This window comes from Corvus brachyrhynchos, unplaced genomic scaffold (genome assembly GCF_000691975.1).
Source record: "Corvus brachyrhynchos isolate BGI_N302 unplaced genomic scaffold, ASM69197v1 scaffold60, whole genome shotgun sequence".
Classification (NCBI taxonomy): domain Eukaryota; kingdom Metazoa; phylum Chordata; class Aves; order Passeriformes; family Corvidae; genus Corvus; species Corvus brachyrhynchos.
In genome coordinates, this window is record NW_008236767.1 from 4,520,487 (window position 1) to 4,544,091 (window position 23,605).

The following is a 23,605-nucleotide window of genomic DNA, read 5'->3' on the forward strand; positions in this document are numbered from 1 at the left end:
TTGAGGGGGTGGTTTCTTTAGCAATATATTCTAATGATTTTCTTCACTAGTAACTTATTTCTTCTGTTCAAATGGACAGACATATTTTGACTGTACTTTCTTCTAGCTCACAAATCCCTTAAAGCCCTGACACAGCTGAGTCCCGAAATTTTGTTCCACTATTTTCTGTAATGATGTTGGTCTTTAAAGCTCCATATTTCCTCTCCATTTCATATTTCCTTGCTGGTCAGGCATGTTCATCAGCATAGGCTTTTCAAGACTGAGCTACTTAGATGGAGAGAAGTAGCCCTTGAATATCCGACTTTAGGAGTCACTTTCTGATTAAAAGTTTTCAAATCAAGTTGGGAAAAATTAGTTTTTCATTCTCCTGTGCATTCTTGCATTCTTCTCTTTCACCAAGCACTTGCAGAAAGTATTTTTGCACACACTAGATGACAGTGAAAGATAGTAATTGCAAACAAGATTTTGATAACTGATCACTGGAAACACTTATTCTGTAAGTTTATGTGCTATGATCACTGATGTTATTTATGGTATTAGATATTTTGCATATAAAAAGGAATATTATCTATGTTGTCAGTTTTGCTTAACTATGTTTTTGTTTTGGTATTTAGAATGCTAATGACCTAATTTTATTTATTTTCTTAGAAAGTTGTGGCATGTTTAATTCAAAGATAAATGGGATTACTGGTTTTGTGACACAACTGAGAGCCAAACTTCTACAACAGAAGGACAGGACCCATACTGCACTTTCATTTCCTATTAGACTTGAGAGAAGAGGTTGATAACAGGGAAAAAAAATAAAAGTAAAAGTATGTACAATAAAGAAACAATCTTTTTATTTCTAATTACCGGATCTTGATAAGGCCAAAGATTTTTTTCTTATACTCAGTGACTATTTCTGAAAATCACAGCTTCTGGGTGAAATGAGCTTGTGCTTTGGCTCACAGTCATTTTAAAACTAGATGTCCATATCTGAAAAATAATCCAGTATCCAAAACCTTAGATGTTGAATGTCTATGTCAACTCCTGGTATCCTATTCAATTATTTCCAAGTTCCTTTTTCCTGCATCCAGCTCACAGCCACAGCTAAGAGAGAGCCAGATAAATTTGAAGTATAGTCTGGTAAAAAGTCTGCTTTTGACTTCTTTATTAGATCAAAAAAAATATTCCATTGTAAGGAAAGAAAATGAAATTTCATATCAATGACAGTCTCATCATTAAGGACTTGGAAAACTCGATTAAAAGAGGTACTTTGTCTACAAATTCAAATGCAGTAAAGCCCTGCAGTCTGAAAAAGCATTCATCTGAATTTTCCTGCTATCCATAATAAATCCAGTGTAATAATAGATGAATAAAACCACACTTTTTAATAAGCACCTTTGGCAAGAGCAAAATACAGACAGTCAAAATAGTTAAACATGTGGAAAAGACAAGGAACTGGCAATATATTTCTGTTTCAAAGGAAAAGAAGAAAAAGTAATAGGGCAGACATAAAAGAAACATGCTTTTCACAGTAAAAATTGAAAAGTTATATAAATATATGAGAATGGGTCCCAGGACACTGCATTTTAGATGGATGAGATAGCCTACCAGAACTTAATTTAAAAATCATGATGCCTTTTAGTAAATGGAGACAGTATGTTTTGGAAAGTTAAATTGAAAGTACTAGTTAACGATCTTTGTTACAAACATATAGGTGGCACTGAAAAAAGAGCCTTCTCCAGAGGTTTGATCACAAAGCCTTTTCCAGGTCTCAGAACACTTTGGAGTGTTCTGATATGAGATCCAGACTGCCTCTGGAGAGGCAGGTCTAGACTGTAGAGGGGAAACTAGAAAAGACTATTTCCTGTCTTATTAAAAAGTGACAGCTTTACACCCAAGATATATTTCAAGAATATTGAGGTTTTTATGAAACATGTTCTAGAGAAAATGACAAACAGAATTATCTTATTATTCACTGATTTCTTCAGTGAATCTAAATCAATATGTAGATGAAAGTATGTCTTCTCTTTAGCATACCACATTGTTTAATTGGTTTCAGGATAGTGGAGTAGTATATTGAGTACAATCGAGCAGTGTGAGTTGTCTTGATAGTACAAAGAGCTCCTCATACCTGGCAAGAAGCTCTTACTGTAGCACAACAAATAATCTGAAAGTGATGGGTGAATTGCTTTCTTACTGTCACACTCAGGTAAGTTTAATGGTAAATGCTGATAAAAATGCTGATTTTAAAAGGCAGCTAAAAAAACACTGAAGAGAGGACTGATTATTTTCAGTCAAGGAAACTTTAAAGCAGAATGAAGCATGCTAAACCAGTGTTGCTCCACATTTCTCTCTCTGAAAAGTAAGTGAAACTAAACAAACACAGAGATACCTTTCCAAGCCACATACTATTTTGCAAGTCAGTGAGGAGTCCTTACAGAAGTCTGCTTAAGGAGTGTCAAAAGTCTGTCTGTGTTCAGAGGTAACCTGAAAATGATGAAATGACATTGCTCCAGGGCTACAGACAGCCAGTCACTGTCCAGATAGCAAATAATGTGTGTCAGGGATTTTTGCCTGGGAATAATTACCTTTTGCTCAAGTTTCATATCACAGGCTTAAAAAAGATAAAACTGTTAAACAGAGTCATGCTTTGGGCCAGGAAGTATTCCTGGGAAATGAAAATACTCCAGATGGTTTGTGTCATCATTTGGAAAAGATTCAAATTCGCCTGACATAATGTTGTTGTAGGCATAGAAGCAAGTTAGATACAGAAAAAGAAATGTTTCATAGATAATCCATAAAATAGTGACAAACTCAAAACTTTTTAATGCAAACTTTTTAAAGCTTAAAGTATCTTTTGACAGAACAGGAAACTTACTATTGCATGGACATATAACCTTTCATTTCTATACTCTTGTGGTAAATAGCAGAGCTTTCTGACCTCTAATATGTGGTACAGTAATGCTGTCTCCAGTGGCATTTTTTATGACATATATTCTCAGAGAGACATTCTGAGTCTGATTTATAAAACTGCTGCAGCTACTACTGTTGAATAAATGTCTGGGAAAAGCATCATTTGTTCCTCCATTTTGGGTGTTGGAAATAATTGTGGGTGTTTCTCTCCAGACTCTTCCCCATACACCATTTCCATGAAGAGGGTCTGGGGTGCATTCCTTACTACACTCAGTGGGGATTAACCACTCATTTCAATAAGGTCAAGATTACATTTTTATGAAGACCTATATTCATAAATATCAGTGTAATGCAGTACAGTAGTGCCTGTGTCATAGTTTTAAAAAGATAGACAGTACACAGAGCCCTTCAACTCTGAGGCAGACTAGTTGTAAGCATAGTGGAGTGGAGTGCCAATAGGACATTCGCAAACAGATGATATAGATGTTCAGGGACGGACTAAACAAAGTAAGTTTCAGCTTTGCAGTTGTTACATTTATCTGATAAATCATCACAGCCAAAATGTGTCACTGGACAATGAGTGGCAAAGAGTAGACAGATTGTGATGGCTCTGTTGTTGGGTTAGCTGAAGGCAGTGTTTAATCTATTTTCAGCATTTATTCTAGGGAGGCATTTATTGCTTTCACTGATCTTATCAGAGTGATTAAATGTAGCCATTTATTACTTTCCTGGGAAAGAACAGATACCCTCTCTGCTTAACTTGACCTTAGAATCACAGAATAATTTAGTCTAGAAGGGATTTCTTGCCTTGACCAGTCATCTTTTAGGTATCTTCAAGGATGGGGATTTCACATCTTTGGTAAACATATTTCAGTGCTTAACCACTCTCATTTGACACTGTACTGTGCCGTAAGTCAAGTCCCTCCTGATGGGAGAGAATTTACTGAAAGTCCTTGCAAGGAGCTTCAAAGATAAACCGAGACGTTTCCTTGAGTTTCAATGCTTCCAGACAGTTGTTTATTAAGTCTTATCAGAGGAACAGAGCCACTAGCGTGACCCAGGTACAGCATAGAGCACAGAAAAGCAGGAGTGAGGCCTAATTATCAAGATTTACACAGCCTTTTAAAGATATTTTAACCAATAGTTACTAAAAACGTACATTATTTTCACTTTCCTACCAATTATTCAGTAACACGGCCAGGAAATGCAGAATATTCTATCCAATCATCCCAAACTACTTTTACTGCAGAATATGGAGTAGTAGAAGAAGGAGAAGAAGGTTTAGAGAACAACAACAATCCTCCATTTTGATATTTTTTACTCTTATCTATTTACTACAAAGAGAAGCCCAAAACCTCTAAATTTTTCACCCTGTGACAATCTTACATAGTAGTCTATCACCTAATTCACACCACTGTATTTTTTAGTTCTTGTTTGACTGTTGGTAATTTTTTCCAAGATTTGAGGCTAAAACAGTGTTCTTCAGGGGGGTAAGAACCCTTAAAAACAGGCAGAAAAATATTCTCGGCACTCTGGGTTCCTAAATCATTTTTACTTTTTGTTTTTCCTTGTACCTGTCAGAATTTCCCACGCTCCAGCTTTGTGGCTGTTGCCTGTCATTCTGTGCACTTCATAGAGAAGTTGGAGTGAAAATCTTCTGCAGCCTGCTGTTACGTAGCTGAAGACTAGTTATACTTTCAGTCTTCTCTTCTCCAGACTCAGAAGTGTGCTACAGCACCCCAGCCATGTTAGAACTTTTCTGCTGGACTTTTTCTGGTGTCTCAGACTCTCTTTTGTACTGGGGAGGAGGGGGGACACAGAAGAGGACAGACTTACCCTTGCAAATACTGACTTTAAAGCAATAATCCCTTCCCTTGACTTCTTGCTAATGCAGCCACATCATCACTAAAGGGGCACACTGTAATTTCACCTAAATTCTTGTCTAACATCATCCCAGGCTATTTTCTGCAAGACTAATCCCCAGTCAGCCACAGCCTAACCTCTATTCCTGACTTATTTGGGACTGCACATCCTTTATTACATAGAGGTAATAAAGCACACTAGTTGATTAAGAAATAAGATAATAAAAAAACTTTACATTTTTTTAAGTAAATCAGCTCTAGTTGAGATTCCAAAATACTGCCTCATTCTTTTACTGAGACTTTATCAAATAATTTTCTGGGTGATAAAAGAGCAGAGAATTTTGCAAGAGCAAATCAGATTTTTTCTCCAGATTATATTTGAAAATTCTCTAATTTTAATTTCAGTGTCTTGACAGATCATGGAGATCAATGACAGTAGGAAGCTTTGTTACAGAACACATATTTTGTTAACTAGATTTCATAAATACAGCTTGTTTTTCAGGAAAATAGAAATTGCACTATTTAAATGAAAACTTACAGTTTTAAAGTTACAGCTGAAAGCCATTTCTAACCACTTGCTTCATAGTTCAGCAAATGTGTTAATTCAGATGGCAGGAGCTTGTAGATTGTACTGTAAAACCTTTATTTGTACCAAGCCATGTGTTTGTGGTTTTGCTTGTAAAACCCCAATTTGTATCAAGCCAGCTGCTCAGCAATAAGGCTGTGCCATCAGCTGGGTTGGTATAGCAGCAAGTGTTCAGGAACCTGGATAATCTCCCATTCAAACAGCAGCACCTTGAAACTGGGACAGTGAGAAAAAGCTGCTTTTCTGCACTAGATGAGACCATGGTAATGGAAAACCAAAATATGTGATGTGCACGTATGAAGGAAAGGCACTTGCACTGATTAGATCCATAGGTTTGACTTGGCAAAATGTGTAAAAGTTGAAAAATTTGCTTGAGTTACTGAAACACCTAAAATTTTGGGGAAGGAACAGCAACAGTTTCAGTGCTAGAGCAACTAGCACATGAAATTCTTCCTAGTGGTATCAGGCCAATAAATTCACTCAAGCCCATAGTTAATTCTTTCCAAATTGCTGCCTACATGGAAGCACCTAAAGCTAGCCTGAAGGTTCAAAAGCAGCCACATCATGAGAAATGAAAAAGTTGTACTGTAACTGTGACAACTTGTTATCTTTGTTATTCCCTCCCTGAGTATAAAATCTATTTTAAAGTATGTTTTTCCTGCCCTCCAGAAATTCACCCTGCTGCTAGTAAAGGTGAAAGAAGTTCAACTCAGTGAAAAATAACTTCTTAGTATGGAAAGTCATGCTCGAGATGATTTAAAGATGTCAAAATAAGGGATATCTGAGAAATAATTGTCTAAAAAAATTTTGTCTTCCCACATACATAATGGGAAACAGACTGGATACAGACAAAAAAATATTAAAGGGGGAAAATTAATTTAAAAAAATCTTTCTTTGATGATTCTAACTAACAGATAAAATTATTTGCATACCTTCTTGTTCCAACCTTCACAAGGGATTTATTAAATTATATACTTAGAGATATTTATTTAAATATCTCTAACTATTAAAGGTAAACAAGACTGAAAACTGTAATTATACCCCTTCAAATTCTAGCCTTAAAGAAATGTTCTGAAACAGCATTTTCAAACCCATTCTTTAAAAACAAAACAAACACTTAAATTGAAGATCATTTTTGAGAAATAAGGGGAATATACTGTAGTAACATAGAGTTTGCAGAAAGGAGCACAGATAGGAGAGACAAAAGTGGAAGAAACAGCATTGCTCTGTATAGCTATGGCTGAAATATAAACTGAGTATGTGCTACTGTCACAAGTCATGACTAAATACAGATTTATGGTTACATACATATTGTGTGAGCAAACCAGACCTCTTTCACTCAGAACTAAATAGGTGACCAAAACCAATTAAAAATCTGCGTCCTACTTCTGCATGTATTTGATCTAAAAGAGCTAAAAACCTGACCATTTACCTAAAGTTAAATTTTACAACAAAAAGTCAGTTGAATGACTTTTAGAGTTACAAAAGATTACTGAAGAGAAAACTTTATTTTATCCATTTACAAGTAGAACTATATTTCACAGTGGAAGTATTTAAGGATTTCTTTAAGGAACAACATTTACATTATTAATAAGAAATATGTCTTCATAACAGAAAGGTATGCTACATGATTTTAGTGAGGCGTTCACATGCTTTCTCAGTATCTGGTGAATATGTTCAGTGATTGTTTCATACTGGCTTGAGAGGACCTTAGAACTGCACGTTAATGTGAGCAGAAATAAATCATCTTAGATTGTCCATCTTTTACTTGTTGCCAGGAGATTCCTGCTATTTTGAGATATGCAGTCTTCAAGACAATTCAATAATCATATCAAACAGCAGGAAAAATGAAACGTGCAGAAAAACTGAGACTAAATCAAAGTACAACTTTAAGCAAGAGAAAAGAATGTTATTAGGAGTTATATAGTTCTGCAAAGTAAAGATGGCACAATATCTACTCCATATTAATCTTTGCACAAAAATATGCTCAGGGAAGAAGACAGCATGAATTAATATTAATATCCATTTCACCATATATATATATGTATTTAGGAAAGTCATAGTTTCAGTTGTTCAGTAAAAGATACACCCATGAAGTCTGGAAAGAAATGGAGTGAGGGAGCAGGAACCTAAGAATTCTTCGATAATTTTGTTGAACCTTTTATGTGCATTTGGTTTTCCAAATATTTGAAATGGAAATGCAGAATCAGGAGAAGATCCCATTAGCTGGCTGCTTCTTCTAGGATGATAAGTGACAAAGCAATGTGCAGTATGAACCTTAACATCTTCAAATTTCAGTGTTGGTGTTCCATTAAAATTAATTCACAGTTCACAGCTCTCAAAGGATAATTTCAGAAGGGGAGATTCACAAGCACTTATACGCTCATCATGATGAAGGAAAATCGTGAGCTTATACTTACATATCTTTGAACGGTCATGTCAGCTGTTGCTCCAGTTCATTGCTTCATTTGCACCACGACATGGAGCTGGGTGATAGGCAAAGAACAGGGACAAATTAAAAATAGCCTGTTTTCACTACTGGTTTAATTTTCAGCCATGAATTTTCTCTTCCAGTTGATCACAACATATTAATAAGACTGTGGGACAAGAGCAGGGATCAGGGCTGGAAGCAGCCTATTCTTTTATTGCAAGAAATAACTTAATATGCTGGTAACTGTCCTTGGAGGTTTGGCACAATTTGGCATATGGAATGTACAAGACATGGGAATTCCTGTTTGAAACACAGCTTCAATTCTTCTGCTTGGGAACCTGGTAAAAATGTTTTCAGGTTGCTAATTTTCTCCACTAGTATTTTTCACCCCTTGAGATCTGCCTATACAACTTGATCAAACCATTTACCCTCTCAGAACATGACCAGGGAGAATTACAGAGGACACAGTGACTGGGTTTATAGGGAACTGAAAAATGGAAATCCCATTCTGCAGAAAATTCCAAAATTAATTACTTTTACTTTTGCTCTGCATCAAATCCTACCCTAGCTCAACCAGAGGGAAAAGGTCATGGTACACTGAGGAGCTGCATTTGATACTTGGCAAGCTGGGACAAATTGATCTCTTGGAAGACTGAATGTGTGAATGAACAACAATTTTCATTAAATACAATAGCAAGTGACCTGGATATATTGATTAATATTGATAAAATATAAAATTCAGACTACATTTTGAGTCAGTACAATGCAACATTTGTGTCATTTCTTAAGAGGAATGCCACTGAAACATTTTGGGGTTTTTTTCCATATGAAACTTTATTGCTATTATTAATGAAGAGGGGAAATTATTAAGTAAGAAATTAGCAGAGATCTTATGGTAAAGAAGTTACATTATCTCTCTTCTTGTTTTTATTTGATTTTTTTGAATCCCTTTCAAAATGCATAAATAGAATGTTTGCACATAAGCTCTACTATCTGCTTTAGCTATCTAAAGCATCATTCAGATGTTTTTGAGTTTGAACTACTTTTCCTATAAGTCTTTCAGAGTTCTTCAGGAAGAACTGAAACCCTCCAAAGGACAGCTTGAATCTTTACCTATCCTGATTTTATGTCTATAAACCATATGCAAGGCTCCTGTGGTGGAGCTGAACAGGATATGCTTTACCAGGTCCATGTAAGTGACTGACAATGTCTCCATGGGGAAAAGTACTCCTGTATATCCAGGCAGCACCTCTCTTGTTTCACATTGTGCCTATACTCTCTCGTACTCCCACTTCTCCATTATGAAGAACCAGTCTCTGTCTTCTTGGGATGGTATCTTGGGTATTATGTGTGAAAGTAAAGAATTTTTTCTCTATTTGTTGTTAGTGTGAAAATGTACTGGTTTTATTGTACATATGGTTAATGCAATCACATTTCCTGTGATTTTTGATGATGGTGCAATTTTTGAAGAAGACTAGGAATACATAGCAAATAGTAATTCTGTTATTTCCAGGGGACCAAAACAGACTTGCCTACTGTTAGATATATAGTGCTATTTGTTAAATAACTTAAGACTTCAGACTAAGCTCGCTTAAGTCAAGTTTATTTTCAGTAAGGAATGCTGTTAAACCTCTTCTACTTCATCTTTGATGAGAGGTGATACAGGAAAGTACAACAGGTCTCACAAGAATACTCCTACTGAACAAGTGAACGTTAAGATTAGATGTTTTATTGAGGTAACGTTCCTAAAAGTTACCAAAAAAGTAAACAACAAATGTTTCACAATGTACAATTGAGAATTAAACTACACCTCCATGCTGGAGGAAGTACAGCAAGGCAAGAACCTTAGACTCATCACGGTTGAAAGAGACCTTCAAGATCACCTAATCCAGCTGTCAACCCAGCACCACCACAATCACCCCTAAACCATATCCCCAACTGCCGCATCCAGGCGCCTCTTGAACATTTCCAGAGATGGTGAGCTCACCACTGCCCTGGGCAACTTATTCCAGTGCTTGACAACTCTTTCAGTGAAATGGGCTTTTTTGTACTATGTAATCTGAACCTCCCATGGGACAATTTGAGGCCATTTCCTGTCACCCTTTCACTTGAGACATGGCAGAAGAGACCAACCCCCACGTCATTGCAATCTCCTTTCAGGTGGTTGTAGAGAGTAACGAGGGCACTCCTAAGCCTTTGCTTCTCCAGCTTAAACAACCCCAGTTCCTTGAGCTGTTCCATGTAAGACTTGTTTCCTAGACCCTAAAGAAGGTGCCTTCATTTCAGGCTTGGCTTTACCACTGCTCAATCCATAACTTTCTAAAGGTTAATAATATATGTGTTTTTCCAAATACTCCAGTTGTAATTTCATTCTGCAGATTGTGCATAAGCAAGAAACATAATGTTGACATTAACTTCAGCTTCTTAGAGCTCTGATCATGTAATACAATTCAGCCAATCTGTCTGATGAGTTGAGAACATATCAGTGCGTGGATGTGTTTAACCAGACACACTCTCTGTGTGAACCAAGCTGTAATGCCCCTGAGATTGGCAAGAGACTATCCACTGCAAGTGCTGAATAAAATGTTCTTGTTAATTTAACTTAGTTAGGATATCTCTTTAAAATAATATAAAACCCATTAACTTCAATGGTGGGTGTCTGTGTGTTGGAACAAGAAAATTAGATGAGTCTCACACCATATTGTCTAATTGAGTGTGGGTAGAGAGATAAATTGTATGCACTAAACCAAGTTAGGATTGTTGTAGGCTTTGCTTCCCTGTAACTTTTTGTCTGTCACTGAAAATTGTGGGGATGAAAATGCTTCAGTCTATCAGATCTGATTTTTGTTTTCTGAGCAAGTAGCAGATTAGCAGTTTTATTAACAGTTGCAGACAGGTGGGTTAATCCTTTAGTTCTCCCTCATATATATATTTTGCATTTCTAAAAAACTGTTTACATTGTCCTGCATATTTTCATGATAAAATTAATGACCACTTGCTGTTAAACAATTACTCCAATACCCAAATGTCGACATGCTGCTGCTGGATCTGGAAGCTGAAAACTGTTTTTCAATATGGTCAGTAAAAAGTGAAAAGATGGTTAATTTTTAATTTAGAAAGACAAGCCACAACTCAAGGTGAATGATTTTTTTTTTTTTTTAATTTACCACAGAAGTGTACAAGACTGAAGAGGAGGAAAATAAAATTATATAAATGTGACTGAAAAAGGGGAATTATTTTAAAATATTTTAGCATGTTCCAGAGAAGGAAAGTGCTTTTAATTAAAATCTGTACTTGCTGAGTTGAAAAGAAAACTATGAGAAAACAAAACTCCAATACACAGCACATGGGAAATAGAGGCAAGAAATTCAAACTGATAACAATGAAATGCAAATAAAGTTGACAGTTACAAAGAGAAATACATGAAAATTATGCCCAGGAAGGTCAAGAATAAGGTATTTTTTAATATTTTAAAAACACTAGAGTCCAATTGTAGTACAGTTTCAATAGAGTTGGCACCACCACAACTACATTTGAAGAAGGAGCTTTATGTAGGGTAGTTGGAGTAGCTCTTTGTCCTGGTTCCAGCCAGGACAGGGTTAACTTACAAATAAGGCTGATGTGGTTTAGGAATGGTACCCCCCAATTTAGTGCTTCCCCTGAGACTCTCCAAACCATGTGCCCCCCACTTGCACCCCACTCCCCCTCTCTCTCCCTGAAGTGAGCTGGAGAGGGGAATTGGAGGCACAAAGATCAGGGGTTGAGATAAGAACAATTTACTGGAAACAATGAGATAAGAAAACAAACAGTAACAGCACCAATACTAATGAAGAGGGTATAAGAAAGAGGCAAATGATTCTCACAGAAACCCCCACAATACCTGACCTCTCCCTCCACCACACTACACCACCCAGAAGGGAGCCCTTCTCCATCCAGGAAAGTAACATAAACTGGTATAGAATAACCTTTGTGTCCCAGCCATGTCCCCTCCTTGCTGCTGCAAACATTAATCCTGTCCTGGCAAGAATCAGAACAGTTTTCAATGTGCTTGAGAAAACAGGTGAAGGCACAACTATACGTTTGTGTACCCTTGAGAACTTTTCTTGCAATGATTCTGACTACAAGAGCTTTCCCCATAGCATGGTTTTAGGGATTTTAATATTGGTAGGAATAGATTGACTTGATATGTCAGAGGAATCAGGATCTATTTTATCCCTAGAGACCTTTTTAAAAGATAACTGAGTGTTTCTGAAAACACAAGGCTGCAATAGTGCAATAGAATTGCAATGAAAATTCCCAGTGCTATTAAAATTCCACTTAACCAGAACTTCCATCATCCCATTCATTTCTGAAGTAGACCCATTATCTTCTGCAGCTTAACCAGATGCTGTCCTGTCATGAAATGGCTATGAGGCTTCTATTTCTTCTCTGGCCTTCAAATAAAATTCCTGTATTTACTGTCTCTTTCCTTAGTCCTAGGAACAATTTTAGGTTATAGCATGTGCTTTTATGAGAGAATCCTTCCTGCAGTTCATGCTGTTTTCCATCTAAAATTGGACAAACATGACTTTTTTTCTCTCTTAATTACAATTACTTATAAAATCTTATTACTATTGCATGTTGATGGTACCATATCTTTCTAAGACATCTGCTATGAAACTTGGACAGGTTTCACATGAGCATGTTTTACAAGGCTCAGTGAAAGCTGAATTCATGATAGTGCTGATGCATCATTCAACACCCATCCCACACTTGGAAAGCTCAAAGAACAGTCACAGACCATGTCTCTTGCCTGTGCCAAAAAACTGCACACTTTTAAAATGGAATTTAAATCCACCATTGGCAGGCAGAAGGATGATCAAAAGTCATTATTCCATTTTTGATGGATAGTATTCCATTTTTGATGTGAACATTCACATTGCATAAGAGTGTTCATTTATAACTTAGTCTCATTCATAGTGTCATCCTCCCAAGTCCCATCATTAAGACATATTTGATGTCTTGTGAGTTTCTCCAAAAGGAAAAAGAGAACAAAATGTTAGCAAAGGATTTGGGGGAGGGGTATTATTATTAAAACATAAAACTTGTTCAGCAAGGACTGAGTAGGCTTAGTTTCATTTCAAGCCTTTCTCGAGTGCTTCTCAGCAGAACTAACTTTCCAGTCATAGCTTCAGATAATCTGAAACCTCCCTGGAGAGGAACACTACATACCACAGCAAATGTGCACTTTTTGCTTCCTCTCAGTACCTTCTGACACCCAAAAAGGTACAAGATCCTCAGTCTACAGGTGTCGACTGTCCAGATGTGTCCAACTGCCTCAGTGAAGGATTGTGACAAATGCCTGCCAAGTCTAAGTCTTGTTCCCTGTGCTTCTCCCAAAGAGAGCACATTAGAGGTAACAAATGTAGACTTCAAGGTCAGGTGGCACAGGCTTTGAGCAACCTGATCTAGTTGAAGATGTCCTCACTCATTGCAGAGGGGTTGGACTAGACTACATCTAAAGGTCCTTTTCAACCCAAGCCGTTCTATGGTTCTATGATTCTATAAATCTTCCCAAAAGGCTTTGTGTTTTATTACTTGCTATGGAGTGGGGGATGGAATTTTTCTGTAGCCAGAAACCCTTTCTACACATTCTTTTGCAAGACTTTGCTGCTTGTTGCAAACATGCTGCTGCTGAAACAAAAACACATCAAAACAAACAAAAAATTGTGTTTACCTTCAGTCTTCCTATTAAAGCTTCTTTTTGCTTGCATAGTTGTTTTCTTAGGCAGATCTTACCCGAGGTCACAGCTCTTTCAGGCTCAGCTGTCTTGTTCCACAAGAAGCTGAACTGCATTTTCACACAGAGAGACTGTGGCAGGGGCAGCCTGTGCCAGTGACTGCCCTCCCTGCAGCTCTGCCCACATCTTCCCTGTACCAAACACATCAGTTGTCTGGGCTGGCTGGGGAAAGCAGTCAAATTTCTCTTTAGAAGATGGTGCTTTCTGTGAAGCAGACAGCTAAAATGTCTGAAACTGTACATAAACGGTTAGCTTTTCACTGCTGCATGAAATGTCTTTGATGAAGAAGTTATTGATTTTATTTTCTCTCTGAAGAATAAAATGAGGACCAAAGGAGATTCTCATAGGCACAAACCTGAATTTAAAGGCAACAAAAGTGTTAGGTTTCACACAGTTTTGTACAACCAACCTTTTTAACAGTATTGTTAAGAGGAATTAATAAAATTAAGTACTCAGTTGAATTGCTGAAATGCATCAGTGATACTATAAGCTAGAAGTTTAAACAAAAGGTTAATAATAAAAGAATTTGCATTTGAATTGCTTCTTACCGTTCAGTGGAGGAATTGTATTAACTTATGGATTTTGCATAGTTTTTTGTGAATGTCCTTCTAAATATTTTTAAACTTTCACGCATGAATTTCTAGTTCTGGCTAAGGAATTACTTTATGAAAGAATTTTATTATTTTTTCCCATGCAAAAGTAGTGGCAATTTACTAGATGCAAGAAATTTAGCCTTAGAGACTAAGAGGGAGGAAAAAAGAAGAAACCAGCCCATCTGCTTTCATCCATCTGGTGAAGTACTATTATATCTGTGAATAAGTGTAGTGCTGTCACCATGAGCATGAGGAGGGAATCGGCCTCAAAAAATGGCCTCAAGGAATGGCAAGTCAGCTTTTCAGATCTACACAAAAGATAATAAAGGAAACTGAACGTAAATGCATTTGTATATTATACATATATATATTATAATCGAATGAAGATGTAATTTCTAAATGAAATTACGCTTCAATGTAACTGAAATTTTTTATAAAATTATCTTTATGTAGGCATGAAAATGCAATAGAAGAGTACTGTGACAATTACCTTTGTGTGACTATTGCCTTGTTTAATGATCCTTGTCCATTAGCATTTTCCAAGCCAAAGCCACAGCATTTTATTATTTGAGTTAGGCATGGATCGAATGCACTTAAACACATGCAGTGTTTCAGGACTGAATCTTGCCTCTTTCTTGCAAAGGCTTTGTAAACTAACCCCCTCTAGAGGGAGCAAATTACGGATGCACATCAAGTTAGTTGACAAAGGCAATATACATATAGAAATTTTGTCTGTATGTGGGGTAGTTATAAAACCATGTACACTGAGTTTTTGAACACACCCAAAGAAAGGTAGATGAGCCTGAAAAGCCAAGGTGAGGGTCCCTAGCCAGTGCATGAAACCAGAAGCACCAAATCTACATTTCACAACAGAAAACAGTAATTTTCACAGAGTAAGCAAATGTCCTGTGTGCTCTCATTAACAGTCACAAATAGTAGTGAAGAAGAAAGCTTAACAAAATTCAAAATAGGATAAGAGATGCTGAAAAAATATGAGAGTTACAATGGTAAGAAATGGAGAGAAAAATACCTAAGATGTCTGAGGGGTCCATGCTTCTGTGCAAAACAGTGTCTTACCATCTGCCACAAGGCATGGTCTCACTGGGTCTGAATTAATGTTACCGAAGTAGTGTTGCACTATCCTACTGTTCCTATGAAAATGTTGAAAATGCCCCAGCAGTCCTCTTCTCACAGAGCAGTTTTAATTCTGAGCCTTACAAGGGATATTTCATTACTCATCTGCTTCACTCAGATGCCACCTTTAGGCAAGCTGGCTGGTATTTTACAGAGAGCATTTAGGCACAATACTACATGTGTACCCTGCCAAAGACAAAGTCAATGCCACCACTTAAATACACATTTATAGACCTGAGACATTACAGCATTCCTTTAATTTTAAAATTAAGGGTCATTATATGAGGAAGTTAGAAGTGTATCTTAACGAACCCTTCTTTAGCACCTACTAAAGGCAAAGAAAAAGTCAGAAGTTCTGACTTATCTTCAGATAAGTCTGATGCTTTGGATGTTGCTTAAGCCAACCCTTAAGCTGTGCATAGCACTGCCTAGCACATTTTTAAATGTTTGTTACCATATGATGCACAGTATTGGAAATAATACAAATGCATAAATGCAACTTTTTAAGCCTGATTTAAACCTGCATATCTCAAATCACCTCTTAAGTTTTTACTAACACTGGTCTGAATGCAAAAAAAAGGTCCCTTGACCCCAAGCAACAAAATTTAAGGAAAAGAGAAGGAAACAGATATTGCAGGAATTGAATTATTTAGTTTGAATATTTTTTCCCTAGAAAGACCATAAAAATCAGATATAAGATTTGTCATGTTTTGTGGCTTTTCCCTTTTTTAGTTGTGGTATCCCTGAAAAGCATGTGTCACGGCATCCCATTTTTCTGTGTTAGTCACTGATAGATCAGCCTCAAAACAGTTTTAAAAGCACTCCCACAAACACCAGAGACCTAATAATCTTCAAAAGCTTTAAAAAGTTTTATGTTACACCTCTTTTGGTGATCATCAATTCCAGAAAAGAAATATTTTTCACTTTGCTTTTTCGAAGTTTTGTTTTGCTCATTCCAGTTTAGTCACTTGTGAAAAAAAAAAAAAAAGAAATCAAACAATTCTGTTGAATTCTGTAGGATTTAATGCTTTCTAACAACATTTTGTCAGTGATTTGGCTGTTTCTATAATAGGCTCTTTTTTCTTTTTTTTCTTTGTTTGAAATATCAGTCCCTACATGACGACTAAGGCCTTGGCCAGCTGTCCTACCTTTCATCATGTTAGGCAGTGTGTCTTGGATAGCGCTCTTATTCCAAGCTCACTCCACAGATGCAAGTCAAAAGGTTTGTTTTACAGATTCCTGTTTTCCATCTGCATCACTGACACTCCTCGGAGCCCTTCTCTTTTTCTGCTCCAACTATTTTCTTGTTTTTCCATTTGAACAACTCTTGGTCATCTTCTTATTCCATTAAAATATATTGTTTTGTGTCATACTGATCTGCAGTGCAATTTGCAGCTGAAGAGCTAATAAAATGAAGCACCAAATTAAATACCTGAGAAAAAAATTACTAAAAAATTATTTATGGTTTACATAAATTCTCACCTGTAAAGAAAAAGGAAACTAGCAAAGCAAGTAAACAACAGTTACAGATTACTGCAGTAATGGAGTACTTTAGATTTCTTAATGTCCATTTGAATTATATACCTCACTGTATACAGCCTAGGTATTTAAACTTTCACATTTTAGTGATTACTTATCAATATTGTATTAAAGGTTTTCACAAAAAAACAATGAGAAATTTTAATAGATGCTTCAGGCTCTCTTCTATTTGGAAAAGTGTTCCGATGGGGTAATTTTCCTTCTGGTGACTTTTTAAAATAGGAGTGAATTTGTAAATACTCAGAAGAGATTTATAGCCTATGTAGCTTTCAGGCTCCAGATTAGAACAGGCCGCAAGGTCTTGTGATCAATTAAAAAGACTTTTAGTGGCTCCATTTTGGCACTGCACAAATTGAATCCACTAAATCCATGCCTTTACACTGAAAAACCCAACTGGGATATGTTTCAATGTCTGCAGATGTTTTGGTGGATAACATCATGCTTGGCTAACCTCTGTTTATTTATTGGACATTCAAGATATCACAGCAATTAGCTTGTTAAAAGTTCATGGATCAATTCAGTATATGTGTAATCAATACAAAATTACATACACAGACAAAAAAAAGGAAAATTTTAAAAGGTCATTTGGATGGAGAACAACTCTTTCTGCCAGATTTTTGTAATCTAGTCTTGGCAGATTTTTTCTCTATCATTTGAAAACAAAAACTGATTTTAAAAATTTCCAAGAATTTCTCAAGCACAATGAAGTAAATGACAAATAAGGATGTTGTGTTTAAATGTGATCCAGTCCTATCCAGTTGACCAGAGTCTGAAGAATCTTTCTGTGGTGTGAAATGAATTACTCTGAAGACTACCTGAATTTACCAGCAACAGGCTAAAAAGACTAAGCAAAGTCATTGATGTGAATTGAAAGTACAGACAGTATTTTAGAGACTCTGATTCTAACCTCCCCATTAGGCTAGAAATTATGGTTCATTTCTTTCTAGTTTTCAGAAGTTTAATGCTTCCTGGTGAGGTATTTGATGCTTTGTTTACAGGATTTCTCTGTTCTCAAGAAATCCTGCTGTTTTGTTCTAGTATTTTCATAAAAACCAAGAGCATATAATGCATAATACAATTAATTTAATTTTCACTAATGACTGCCTTCCATATTAACCAGTACCCAGCCCTTTTATTTTATGCAGTCCTGCTGTGCTCGGAAATATGTTATATATGTGTGTAAGAAATAGACCAACAAAACAGAGAATTGAATTTCCATAAACATCTGGCATAATTAGGATTTCAAATTAAACATATGCTATATTACCATGGCACTCATTTGATGGATATATGAGTAATTAAAAAAAATCAAATTTCTAAACAAACTTATTGTGGAAGTCTATCATTGAAATAATGACAGCAGTGAAACATGTTTTCTCTTGTTCAGAATGCAGTATTTGAGAGCAAGAGAGACTTGGGATCTAAATCTGTGTCTAAATAAAAGGCTTTTGTCTTCTTTTGAATAAACTTAACTCTTGATGTTACTTTTCTTCTTGTAGAAGAAAACCAAGAGTTGGAACATCACTTTTTTTCATTAAACTGGAATTCTGCTTTTCTGAAAAGGCTATTTGAAAGTGGTTTTGGAAATTGTTTTCCAAATTGAAAAATCTTTTCAAAATTTAATTTCAAATCATCAAGTTGAAAAGACAGTAGATTCTATCAAATATACCTAAACTAAACTAAAATTTATCCAAAATCAATGGTTTTCTTTTCCCTCCTTCCTCCTCCCAAATTGTGTTTAAACTTCTTTTCATCCTGAATCAAAACACTTCATAAAATCATGGTAATGAATGGTTTGGGTTGGAAGGGACTTAACTGATCATCGAGTTCCAACTCCCCCCATTATGGGCAGTGATCCCACTAGACCCTCAAAGCCCCATCCAAACGGGCCTTGAACACTTTCAGGGCTGGGGCATCCACAGCTTCTCTGAGCAACATGTGGCAGTGTTTCACCACACTCACAGTAAAGAATTTCTTCCCAACATCTAATCTAAATCTCTTCTCTTTGCAGTTAAAACCATTCCCTCCTTGTGCTATTTCTGTACTTTCTATATGACTGCTGCTCTACAGTTTTCATTCTTTTCATCCTATGACAGTGGCAAGTAGAAAAAAACATCTATTCAATTTAAATTACATACTCTTCTACTTTGAGTAAAGAGGAATGCTTGACAAGAGGATTGTTTTATGTATTTCCTCCCACACACACTGAGATTTCAGGACAATCACATCAATCAGCTTTTTAACTTACCTCACCTCCAGCCCACTGCCTAATAGAATAGTGCATAACGAAAGGCACTGCTCATTGTTACTGATCTATCACAGTCTGCACCCAGGGGTTTGAACAAATCTTACCCTGATCCTTCACCTACTTTGACCTCAGTGTGAGTGTCACTTTTCACTTTGGTCTGCAGGAGTCTGAAGTCATCAAATCCTCTTCCCCAACTAAGGCTTTTAACCTTGTCTAGAAAACAGCAGGAAAGTATTCCCACTTCTGAATATTTCAGTTTCAGACCTGATACACTAACAGGAAGACTCCATTTCTTCCTTCAGTACTAATATCCGTTTACTTTTAAGAGAGACAGATGAAATTTTTACTAGTTGATTCTAATTCTTATTCTGCACATATATATGAAGATATCCTTCAGCAACTCAGAAATGACGACAATCTTCTCTGTCCTATCCCTGAGCAAATATCCTTGTAGTGACACAAGAAAAGGGAACATGTGCTTCTACCTTGCTTCCCTAGTTGATGGCTCAGCAGCTTCATTTCATCCACCTTCACCAGTGGCAAATCTAATTGAGCAGGCATTTAAATGGTGCAGTGAGATGTGGGATCACAAACCATTCAGGCAACCTGTAGTTTACCCAGTGCAGCAGGGAGGTCAGCTGGGTGCTCAGCCACACGTTTCTCAGGGCCCTTAGAAAATGTCAGAAGATTGTCCCTGAGTACCTCATCAGCAAATCAGCTGGAGTGGCAACCTGCACTGTGGCAATTAACAGGTCATTGTAATTACTTAAGAATTCAGTTTATCCACTATTTTAAATTTCCTTTTAAAGGGCAGAAAAGAAAAACTTTACAGCTGATTATGTTGCCATCTACCTAACTGTATTCCAGAAACCAGCTCAAATGCACTGAAAGTGAGAGGGAGTTCTGCCTCTAAAGTTCACCTTATACCTCTCTGGTATATGTAACAGTATTCAGCAGTAACATTGCTGAACAAGTAACTAGCATATTTAAACAAGTTGGAGATCCACTAAGGGGTCTTTTCTCCCCCAGAAGGGTTCTGTCTAGAATAGCCTGCCTCAAACTGTAACATATTTGTTGGAACACTAATCCAAAAAATGTCTCTTTACCTTCTCTGCTTGATTTACTGTTACATCTCCCAAATTCCCAGCACAAACCTAAACAAAGTGATTATATGATATGTTGTGTGGGATATGCCCAGCCACTGCCCTGGAGGGATGTCTGCTGAGATAAAAGATTTCACAATCGCCCAGCAGGACTCCCTGGAAAGGTGACTACTTTTGAGTCATGGTGAGGAAAAGTAGACCCACAGTCCTTTGGGAGACCCTATGCAGATCATTCTGTAACCCACTGGTCTGTCCCAGACCCTCTGTAACCCATTGGTCCCCTTGCTGATCCCCTGTATCCCTATAAAAGAAGACCAATTCGCCTCTGTAGGGAGAGAGCTCGTCCCTGGCCTTCCCTTCGCCGGAGGGAACCCACAATAAAGCTCCCTTCGTGCGGAACCAGCCATACGGGTCCTCTCGTCTCTCTCTCTGGTCTGGCTTGGCCTGGAGGCTGGCCCTGCGATGCGGGCCTGCAAGCTGATAATCACTAAAGAGCTGACAGCTTCTGCAAGGGTGCCTCTGCCAGCGGCTGAGAGGAAGACACCGGACCTCGGGAACGCGATTCCTTTCAGGACCATCTCCCCGGACCGGTCATCTCTTCCTGGGTCACAGCCTCGGACACCACCGCCAGCTGTAATAATGTTGTTTCTCTAACAACACATCACTACTCTTTCTTCAGCTGAGGGACTTTGAAAAAAGAAATTGAACATTCTTTGTAACCTCTGGGTTTAGGGACCCACCCATTGCACTGAGAATCCTGCCCTGGCTGACCTGGCTTTGAACTGGGGGCTGGGTTGTCTCCAGAGCTCCCTCCCAGCTCAGCCATTTGGGGCTTGCAAAATAGAGAAGACCTAGATTCAGGCCTCTGGTTTGAAGATTATCTCCATGTTTTGCAATAGGAAGATGTGGTTTTAACTTCCACATCAAGATGACCTGCCATGCCATGGTATCAGAAATCATAAGGAGGTTTGTTCATAAATATACCTCCAGAACACCAAACAACTTATTGGGGTCACTGTTAAAGTGAATCAAAATTTTTCTTCTGTTTTGTAGCAGTCACACCTGTCTTGCCTTCATAGAGTTAGAGTGCAAATAGATGCCTTTCATCCAACCATTTGTGTTTGGCTCTCTGAATGACTTCCTGTTATCTAGCCTACAATCAATGTATACATGAATTTTATTTCAGACACATCCACGTTTTCGAGGTGCAGACTGATTAATTTAAGATTAATTTGCAACACCAAGCAGATGGTAAATTAAATGTGGGTTACACCAGGATCTATATACATCACTCATTTTCCACCGAAGTGTGTCTCAGTGTGAATGGAGGATTTTCTCCTGTGTATCCCTTAAAGAGGACCCAGTAAGCATTAGCTTGTGCTCTTGGGTTACCTGTCCTGTGGGGGCACAGAGAGAGAGAGAGGGGGAACAAAGAGAATTTTCTAACCCTTATTCTGAAGATGACAGCTGAAAATAAAGGCAGTATTTCAGTCTGTTATACCCGTAAAACTTACTCTTCTAACACAAGGGCTAACATCACGAAACTAATGAAATACAAGTCAGCTATTTCCTTACTATGTCCATGAGCCTTGGCATTTTGTGACACATATTTTTCTTCTTTATTGCCATTTTCTTTCTATTTCCTCCTTTACTCCTTGCTACTATATTTCCAAATGTCATGTTCTTTGTTTGCATACATGTGTACACATAGTGGGAAGGGAAAAGCTTTCCAAAGGTTTTAGAACTCTTCCATTTTCCTTGATAGCTACCATAACTAACATGGAAATCTTGAGATCAGCAATTCAATTTCCCACATCCCTCATGTTTTCTTCTACATTGTCTCCAAGAAAAGAGCTTTGGGATACCTTCCTTCTCTGTTGGTCAATTCCTTCATACAATAAAGGTTTCTTCAGAGTTAGTGACCTTCCTTCTCCACCTCCTGGTCATCCAAGAAATCTCCTGTGGTCCAACAAAGAAAGAATTACTGACATATTTTATTCATTTTATTCAGTTTTATTATTTATCAATGATCTAAGAAAGGACTCTGTTTTAGTCTAATAAACCTATTTTTTTTCTAGGACTGGTCTCTTAAAATTCTCTATTTTTATATTCACAGAAAAAAAATATCTTTAAAAATAAAAAAGGCAGTACTGCAATCTTCTTGAGGTCTGGCAATTTCTTACACTTAACAGCATATTTTCTTAAGACAAAGCAAAGTTTACAACTTTTAGCTAAGTTAATTACATACTTAAGATATGTACCTCTAAACATGACGTGACATCTAAATTATTCTAACTTTATTATTTAACCTGGTTTAAAATTTGGTTCATCCCTATGTCAAATTTCATTCCTAATGGATTTTGTTTACCAGTATCATAGGAAGTGTATATTGTCTCAAATGATCAATATGGGCAATGTTTCCAAGTACTCCAACACCTTCCCTTTAATGAGATATAATTCACCTCCTCTTTATTTAGACTCTCAATATTTATGCATAGTCTTCTTTCTTATTGAGTCATTTATATTCATGGTGGTGCAGTTTCTTCTTTCTAGGATGTACCACCCTGATGCATTTATTGATTTCCCCTAGATGCTTTGATTAGCAAATCACTTATTTCCTTATTCAGCCTTTCTTAATTTTCTGTCTCCCCCTGATAAGTGTTTAATTACAGCTAATACTTCCATTTCCTTGCTATCCATTAAATTGTCATCTTCATTTCCTCTTTTTTGTTCCATGTTCATTTGCTCCCCTAATTTAAATTTTTGACCACCTCTAAGCTATGATATCTATTTTAGTCTTCAATATTCCCACCTCCCCCCTCCAGACAAAACTTCATCCTACTGAATACCTGTTGTGCTTTTTTAGGAACCTGCTAACTTTTTTTACCATGGTAGCTACTAATATGGTTAAGGGGAATAAAATTATTCTTCCCCTAATTCTCAGTGTGCATGACCAGTTCAGCATAAAAACCTTTTCCTGGGACATAACAATTAGGGCTAGGATCTATTAATGTAAACCAGGCCTGATTTCACTACCTAGCTTTCAGTACCTCTTCTAGGTGTCTCCAGTCTAAAAGAGCAGGAAGCTTACTATAAACATACTGTAAACCCTTGAATTTCTGGTGGCTTCTCCCATCATCAGGGAGTCACTGTTGAGTCTCTGCACATGAAGGTATTCCCACCACAGAGAAGCTGTATTACAAATACAAGATACTTTAGCTCCTCTAAACAAGAACATGTCCCTTTTCTCTCTTAAGACCCTTAGAAGTTGTACTGAGTAGTTATCTACATGCTTTAGTGTTTGCAAAGAACATAGGATAAGCAAATATTAGGAATTCATTTTCACATCCAGAATTAGACAATAAAGTTGCAAAGGTTTAACGAATAGGTTCACAGAAATAAAACAATCTGCAAGTTTTCATCAGTATCAG

General features: G+C 37.1%; 1 long non-coding RNA gene across 1 annotated transcript; it reads right to left on the bottom strand.

The window, feature by feature from the left end:
• Window positions 1–10,997: 10,997 nt before the first annotated feature.
• Window positions 10,998–22,129, bottom strand: LOC108444987. Its single transcript, XR_001859714.1, has 3 exons — window positions 22,040–22,129; window positions 16,433–16,687; window positions 10,998–13,912 (listed from the first exon to the last, which is right to left on the bottom strand). It is a non-coding gene; the product is annotated as an uncharacterized LOC108444987 (long non-coding RNA).
• Between the last annotated feature and the right edge of the window lie 1,476 nt (window positions 22,130–23,605).